The following is an 8,999-nucleotide window of genomic DNA, read 5'->3' on the forward strand; positions in this document are numbered from 1 at the left end:
ACTGAGTTCTTCTATCGTGTAATTATATCCAGAAAAGAATAAATTAAAGAGAGGGAAAATACAAAAATGGCAACAATGGCACCAGAAAAATATACACCACACAAATCAGAAGAGAACAGAAACCAAAAGGAAAAGAATAAAAATGAAAATAAAATCAAAGAAGTTGAATAGAAGAGAACAATAAACTAGATCTTGGGTGTATTTTGGTCTGTTTGTTAGAGGAAACTATATCCCCAAATAGGAAAGAAAGAAAAAAAAAATATATATATATATGAAAATGAAGTTGAATACAATGGAAAGTATCCAAAAATGAAAAAAAATGTTAGTGTAAAAATGAAAATTAAAAAGGACTTTAACAAATCATTGATAAAATAAGAAAATAACTGAAAAGGAAAATAATATATTTAATAGAAGGACTAAAGCATAATAAGAAAAAACCACAAATTCTATAGACTTATTTCCCAAAGAGCTGGAATTTTATACACTTTTATGACCGGTAAACTTGGTATTAGCTGGAAGTTCCTGCTGGTCTTCTGGGGTTGGAGCCTGTTGCACTGATTATCAGGTATCTTTGCCCAGGTGGAATTGCACCCTCTACATGCTTTTCAAATAAACTTTAAAGTTGTTAAAAAGCTAGGGCCCATGTGGCTCAGTCAGTTGAGCATTGTACTTCTGCTCAGGTCGTGATCTCAAGGTCGTGGAATCAAGCCCCACCTTGGGCTCTGAGCTCAGCGAGGAGTCTGCTTGTCCCTTTCCCTATGCTTCTTTTCTTGCTTGTGCTCTCTCTCTCTCAAATAAATAAACATAAATTACATAAATAAAGTTGCCATAGGCAAATGGCATTTGAGAAAATTTGGTGATGATCTAAACACAGTTTACAATAAGATGTGTTATACTTAAATAATTTATGTATCAGATAGTTTTCATTTGCAAACAAGACATGGAGATAATCAATGTATTATTATTAGCACATAAAAGAATTGAAGCTAAAGCTGCTGAAGCTGTGTAGTTTGAGAAAAAAAGTAAGATGGGCATTGGGGTGCCTGGCTGGCTTAGTTGGTAGAGCCCTTGACTCTTGATCTCAAGGTTGTGAATTCAAGCCCTGCATTGGGTACAGAGATTACTTAAACATAAAAAAAAGGACAAGCATTAATTAGGACAATGACATCCAGATCCTAGCCAACACTGAAGTTTGGGTTGCTTTTATTGCCATTTTACATATAAGAAAACTGAGGCTGTTTGACAAAGTTAGTCAAGCCATGCTATAAAAATATTGTATATATATTTCAATAAAAAAAATAATTATTGGGCAGCCTGGGTGGCTCAGCGGTTTAGCGCTGCCTTCAGCCCAGGGCGTGATCCTGGAGACCCAGGATCGAATCCCGCGTCAGGCTCCCTGCATGGAGCCTGCTTCTCCCTCTGCCTGTGTCTCTGCCTCTCTCTCTTTCTCTGTCTCTCATGGATAAATAAATAAAGTCTTAAAAAAAAAGAATTATTTATTTGCTTAAGCAATCTCTGTAGCCAACATGGGGCTTGAACTCATGACCTCAATGTCAAGAGTCATAAGCTCTATAGGCTGAGCCAGTCATGCTTCCCTAGATATTTCAGTTTAAATAGTTTCCTTCTAATGATTATAGTATTCCATGCACAATTCAAAATTTTTAATGTAAAAAACAAACATTAATATAAAATTGTTATTATAAAATATTTAAAATTGGTATTAGTGGGGATCCTGGCTGGCTAAGTTGGTAGAGCATGTGACTCTTGATCTTAGGGTTGTGAGTTTGAGCCCCACCTTGGGTATAGAGATTACTTAGAAATAAAATCTTTTAAAAAATAAAAATAAAATTGAGTAACATTAACTGTTGCAGGATTAAGTGCTTGTGGGTCTTGATCGCTCTGCTACAAAGAATGAAGAGATCTACCAGATGAAGAGAAATGGATAGCAACGTTTTTTGAACAATAGCACAAAGCACATGAAGAGGGAGGAGACCCGAGAGGGTTGCCACTGGAGTTGCTAAGTCTAGGGGGTTTTATGGGCTTGTTGGTGAGCTGTTTAAATCTGATTAATGCCTAGATTGGGGCCCCTTGTCCCTGCCGGTATTCTTCTGACTGTTGTTCTTATAACCACACATCCCTGGGAAAGCATTAGGTTATAAATAACAGGAGGTGGGGATTCTTCTTGTAAAAAGAGAAGGTCTCTACTTCTTATCTGACTGAGCCTCAGCTTTTTCCCTTTGGGGTACTCCTTCCTCAAATGAACAGGACCTAGAGCAGCCTCGAGATATCTGAGCCACCAGCCCTGCCTTCTCCTTTCTGTACCCTGAGGAAACTGAGATTTAGCTGGTAAGCACTGCATGAAAAGAGCAGGTGGTGTGGCCTTAGGAGAGGGAGGGACGAATGGAGAATGCTGTTAGCTGCTAACTAGCTACTTGCAAGCTCCTTTGCAATCCCCAACACAGGGGAAGTGCACTTTGGTGACCTCTGGCAGTTGTGCTGGTCCTGGGTAGATCTGAGACAGCGAGAGCTGGCATCTGAGCCAGAACAAAGTAAAATCAAACTCACTTTTGCAAAGTTTATATTATGCCAACACACAAACCTTTCTTTTAAATGGGGTAGAGTAGATTACACAAACAATAAGATACTTTAAATAAAAGCCAGGCTGTCTGTGGAACTCCCTCTGGAATGTAACTGCTCTCCAGAAACTGGCCTAAATCCTCCTGCACTATTTATAGATTTCCAAGTGTATTATTTGAAAATTTTTATTTGCTTGGTATTGCGCTGTGATACATTTCTTAAGTAATTTGGTTTTTAATCAGTATTATGTTTTTTTTCTTTTTATATCTACCCATGTCTACCTTGTGGTTCTAATTAATTTTTGGGGTTTGTTTGTTTGTAGTAGCTCATGGGTTTGTTGGTGGGCTGTTCTAATCTGATTAACTCTCCAAGCCTCTGTCACCCAATCAGGATTTGTCCATGCACTCATCTACCTATCAGACAGTTGGTGTCTGATGTCACATTTTGGGTATTCTCACAATATTTCCACCTTTTCCCTTAGAATTATGTTTGTTCTGGTGACCTGTGATGAGAGATCCTTGATGTTGCTGAGTAATTAAAGGCTTCGGGGGTGGGGGGGGGGGGAGATAGGGGGTCCCTGATTAGGTTCTGAAACTATTCCTGGCTGGAAGAAGCCCTAAGCCAGAGTGAACAAGAAATTAGGGAATAGACCAAACCACTTGGCCCCAGAAGGTTAGAGAATAGTTCTCCTTGATGGCTCCATTGTAATCACAGAAAATACCAGACCTCAAAGAAGCAAGTCACTAAGGGTGTTATCAGTAGCCCTTGCTCAAACCTAGATGGCACAAAAATCTCAAGGCCAGAAGCTTCCTGGTCAAATTTTCAATAAAAGACTGACCCTAAAAATCCTCAGTGGCAAGCCATTTGGGACCACTCTCACTCTACAGAGCTTTTTCTTTCCTTTCTGCTCTCACTTTCACTTAATCAACCTTCACTTTCCTTCACTGTTTTGTGTCCACAAGATTCATTTTCGACTCTGAGACAAGAGCCTTGCAATCCTCCAATGTACATGATGCATTGACCGGAAAAACCATCTCACTTCACTTCATTGTGGAAGGTTAGTAATACAGACTCTATCTTGATGTTCTGGAAGACTCCTCTCCCCTCCTTAGCTCTCTTCTCTATCTGCCATTTAAGAGCTATTAATGCAGCCATTGGTCTTAAGACTCAGGTGGACAGACTTCTGGGAACAAATTAGTCAATCCCCCTTCCTTATAGGACAGGAACGTTGTCCCTGTCCTAACTAGCTCACTTATCCTCTGACTTCATCCTTTTTTTCTTAAATGGCTTCTCCTTTTCTCTGGGAACTCTGTTTTGTACTAGGGCCTCATTTACTGATAAGTCATCAAGTATATAGGAGAATGGATGTTCGGGTGTTTTACTGCCAAAAATAAACAGGGGCACCTGGGTGGCTCAGTGGTTGAGCGTCTGCCTTTGGCTCAGGTCGTGATCCCGGGGTCCTGGGAATCCCACATCGGGCTCCCCATAGGGAGCCTGCTTCTCCCTTTGCCTATGTCTCTGTCTCTCTCTCTGTGTCTCTCATGAATAAGTAAGTAAAAATCTTAAAAAAGAAAGAAAGAAAGAAAGAAAGAAAGAAAGAAAGAAAGAAAGAAAGAAAGAAAGAAAGAAAGAAAGAAAAACACTTAATTGGGCTTTTGCATGCCAGAGCCTTGGGTGCAAACAAAGTGAATGAGGGTTCTACATGAGAACTCCGAAGATACATGTGAAAGAATCCCCCTGACAAATTTCAGGCCCCATTTGGAGAGCGCACAGAAGGACTAGCCATCCAGCACTCTGAGCCTACCCCTGGACATCATAAATGACCATGGGGCGTCTGGGCACGTAAAAGGATGGAAATTGCCCCCGGATGTCACGGCACAGAGAAGCCTCCTCCATGAGCAGCACCTACCTGCCCACAAATCGCTAGGTATCAGTTTGTGCCCATGACTATGGTTGAGCTACCTAAAATATTCTTTTAGTGCTAGTCCAGCAGAGGGGGAGGGTCAGGGGCAGGGTACAGCTCAGTGTGGCTATTCCTGCCGGCCTGACTTTCTGGTGTCCTAGGGTATTAGGCCACTCTCTCAGTCACTCTAGGACAGGTCGCCAAGGGACTCCTTGGTTAGAAGACAGAGAGCTGGTATGCAGGCATGCCGTCATAGGCATCTCTCTATGACAGGTACAGGGAAAAGTACCAATTTCGTGAGATGAGAAATAGGCCATCCTTGAGGAGACTCTTCTGGGCCATGTACTGCAAAATTGGGTAATTTCCCCTTGTAAAACTCTTCTAGTGTTTTTCCTGGGTTAAAAACTATGGGTTCTTCAAGGCAAGGTAAAATAAGGTGTGACCTTTGCAGCATGACCTCCAAGGCACAGTATTTTGGACCATATGCCAGGCACCCATCTGTAGCCTAGGAATCTCTGACATATCCTGCATAGGATGGCACCTTGGAGTTAAGGGGAACTGGATTTTTGGGTAATGGATCTTCTCTCTTTTTCAGTTCCCAAAGACTCTCCCGTGGGGTGCCTTTTAATGCACTGGAAACAATTTGGATCCCAAAACTTACGAAAGGACTGAGCTCCTGTAACACTGCATGGCTTCAGTGGGATCTATCAGATTTCTTTGGCAGGAAATAGGGTAAATGAATCTAAGGTAGTTTCAGGGGATCCCTGGGTGCCTCAGTGGTTTGGCACCTGCCTTCAGCCCAGGGAGTGATCCTGGAGTCCCCAGATTGAGTCCCATGTCAGGCTCTTTGCTTGGAGTCTGCTTCTCCTTCTGCCTGTGTCCCTGCCTCTCTCTCTCTCTCTCTCTGTCTCTGTCTCTGTCTCTCATGAATGAATGAATAAAATCTAAGAAAAAAAAAGCCATAGTTTCATTGCTTTCCACCAGAACCTTGAGATGAGGGCCTATGGAAGAATGTGTTTGCCCAAACGTGTCTGGCTAATAAATTCCCTCCTAACATGGATTGATAAGTATCTAAGTTGACCTTAGAATAACCTCAGAATAAACTCAGGTTGGTGGAGGAAACACAGGCCCTCCCTAGCAAAGGGAGTGCTAACTCTCTCTCCCACTGTTCCTTCTCCTAGTAGAGGTGGGGCTTCCCTCTCATTTCCTAGGTTAGTGACTATAATTGGAATTAGCTGTCTCTGGTTAGTCTCTCTGACGACGGGGACTTTACGAAATATTCTCCCTTTGTTTTGGACAGATTCCCTGTCTTCCCTGGCCTGCCTGACACGGACTGCCTAATTCCACTTTGGTGGAAAAACAAATGAACACAAATGTGCATCTGCTCATCTGTTGGAGCTGACAGGCTTTAGGACCCAGAATGTTGTTTTTCTGCCTCTGGGCAGCACCCTGCCTCTTCTGCTTCCCCACCTCCTCTTCCTGTTTCTGTACAACCTTAGGTGTGGCCTGTGGACACTGCTCACTGCAGATTTCCCCACCATTTCTCCCAGTGGTACAAATGGACAGTGGGAAACAAATTGATTGACTTCTAAAGGGAATCCAGGTAGAGTATAATTTACTATTTAAACTAATTTCAGCTTTTGGTTTAATTAAAATAAGAAGGTCTTTATCTTTTTTTTTTTTAAAGAATTTTTTTTTTAAAGAATTTATTTATCTATTCATGAGAGAGAAAGAGAGAGAGAGGCAGAGGCAGAGGCAGACTCCTCTCTGAGCAGGGAGCCTGAAGTGGGACTCGATCCCAGGACCCTGGGATCTGCTCCCGGAATCATGACCTGAGTGGAAAGCAGATACTCAACCAGTGAGCCACCCAGGTGCCCCAGGTGTCTTTTATTTTTATTTTTTTATTATTATTTTTTAAACATGTCTCAAAGTTATCAACATTAGATGTGAAACTTTTGTTCTACCAAGATTTACTGAGGGTCCAATAAGCTCATGATCCCTGTGGCATTGGTCAGCAAACAGATAACTTACAATGATGGTGAATTATCTGTCTCAAAGTTTTCATGGGTAATTGCTAAGACAGCTTTCAAAGTCTTTGGTGACCTGAAACTTAGAAGTTTTGCTCAGATGATAAATTGAGATTGAATTCATTGGAAGGTCTAGGTTTTCTCCAAACAGGATAAAGTACTAGAGCATTGATTACCAGATGTAGCCTTGTGCTTTTGACTTCTTACTGCAAAAATACCCACAAAACAACAACAACAACAAAAAAAACCCAAATATTTGAATCTGCTTGTAAACATACCTTGTGCTTAAGGGACTCATAAATTTGCCCTCTAAAGAGTTTTGGTGTAACAGTTCATATTTGGTTGCTACTTAGTTTGCACTAAGAGTTAAAATTCTGCTAAGTGTAATGAAGACTTTCAGAAAGAAGGGAAACAACTCTGCATGTAGAAAAGTAGGAGATACATAAGCAAGATGTAAGGAATGGGAAAATATTTTTGTTAAGGTAAAAGAAGGTGATTTTGTCCTAAATAAGACAGGTTGTTTGAAAAGAAATGACTTGGACCGAACCTGAATGTGAAGGAAAGTTGTGGAAGGTTTATGAAGGGAAATCTTACGGAAAGCATTTGATATGTGGTCAGGATGGACTAAGATTAAAATGAATGGATTCTAAAGGTACATCGGTAGAAGACTGAAATTATGCTTTCTCTCTGTTCAAAAGACAAAGTTTTCTTAAATTGTTGGTCTCGTCTTGATAAAAATGTTAAAAAAAAAAAGTTGTTTTTCTTTATCCAGGAAATCCAGTTTCTATATTTTGTCTTTTCAGGTCTTTGATTACTTAGTTAAAGCTTCTCATTATTGAAAGACCTAAGTTTTGCTAACAATTGTCTGACCCTACATATTTGCCTTCAGAATCTTAAGGTCATTTTGGTCAAATAAATAATTTCATTTTGGCTTTTTATAATGAACTATAATCCTACTTAGGCCCGTTCTTTATAACTTTCTGACGTTTTTGTTTTAAGATTTTATATATTTCTTCATGAGACACACAAAGAGAGGCAGAGACATAGAGAGAGGGACAAGCAGGCTCCATACTTGATTCTCAACCACTGAGCAACCCAGGTGCCCCATCTGAGGTTTTTAACAAACTTCTCCAAGATTTAAATGATAAATGAAGCAGTTTTGACCAATTAGGCTTGTTTATATGGTTATGTTAAGGTAGTGGGAAGCACCAACAAACAAATAATGATAAGCCCTAGGTTATATTGTCTGGGTAAATGTAATAACTATTGTTGAGGGCAGCCTGGGTGGCTCAGCAGTTTAGCGCCGCCTTCAGCCCAGGGCCTGATCCTGGAGTCTTGGGATTGAGTCCCCCGTCGGGCTCCCTTCATGGAGACTGCTTCTCCCTCTGCCTGTGTCTCTGCCTCTCTCTCTCTGTCTCTCATGAATTAAAAAAAAACAAAACAAAACTGTTTTTGAGATGATATGCCATTCCTAAAGTTTTAATATGTTTTGGTAATAAGGTCATCACTTAATATTCTAATAATTAAAATGTTATATGTCTCAAGAATAACTAAATTTCCTTGCCAGCTATATTGTCACCTCCCATCAGCTCTTTAGCTGTGCCCATTTTTAAATCTTTTCATCATTTATAGTTTTCCTTATTCTCTTATAAAATGAGTTTCGTCTTTAAGAAGATTCATAAAAAGGACTTTTAGGACAAATACAGATGTTTGATATCTTTAATTTTAAACTAAAATGGGTGAGAATTTCCAAAACCATCTAAACGCTGCATTTAAACTGAACAAGAATTAGTAACATGGGACCAAATGAACAAAGAAAATGATTACAGTTTTGGAACTCTTGTTTAAAACATTGCCGATCCTCTGATGTTTGGTCTTTCAGATCAAAAAACCTTTCTCTGAAGAAACTATGACTTTTACAGAAATGTAATAGTGTAACATTTGTAAACCAACGGAAGCATTTAACTTTTCTCTCTAGCTGAACCCTCTGAAATTCAAAAGGTCTCAGTAAGTATTCTTTCTTCCATGGCATTATAGTCATTTGCATGATTTGAATAAGAATCTATTCTCCTCCTAACAGGACACCATTGGAAACATTGGTTATTTTACCAAGGCTTTGACTAGAATGCCATATTTGAGAGAGACTTGAATAGACTCAGATCTGACCAAATAGCTTTAAGGACCTGAGGTGACTTTATGAAACGTGGAGCCCTAAAGCACCTTGAAACTGTTGGCCTGATACCTCGGCGTATAAAGCTCCCAGCAGGGACGCCTGGGTGGCTCAGCAGTTGAGTGTCTGCCATCTGCTCAGGGCGTGATCCTGGGGTGTGGGGATTGAGTCTCACTCTGGGCTCCCTGCATGGAGCCTGCTTCTCTCTCTGCCTGTGTCTCTGCCTCTCTCTGTGTGTTTCTCATGAATAAATAAATAAAATGACAATGAACGATTTTGTATATCCCGGACAGATACAACACTAACTTGTATCTTCAGGTTT

The 8,999-nt window shown here is 40.4% G+C and overlaps 1 long non-coding RNA gene across 1 annotated transcript; it reads left to right on the top strand.

The window, feature by feature from the left end:
- The first annotated feature begins 2,173 nt into the window (after positions 1 to 2,173).
- Positions 2,174 to 8,916, top strand: LOC144292327 (uncharacterized). Its single transcript, XR_013359792.1, has 4 exons — positions 2,174 to 2,346; positions 3,540 to 3,634; positions 5,781 to 6,083; positions 8,588 to 8,916. It is a non-coding gene; the product is annotated as an uncharacterized LOC144292327 (long non-coding RNA).
- Positions 8,917 to 8,999: the final 83 nt, after the last annotated feature.

This window comes from Canis aureus, chromosome 1 (genome assembly GCF_053574225.1).
Source record: "Canis aureus isolate CA01 chromosome 1, VMU_Caureus_v.1.0, whole genome shotgun sequence".
NCBI lineage: Eukaryota > Metazoa > Chordata > Mammalia > Carnivora > Canidae > Canis > Canis aureus.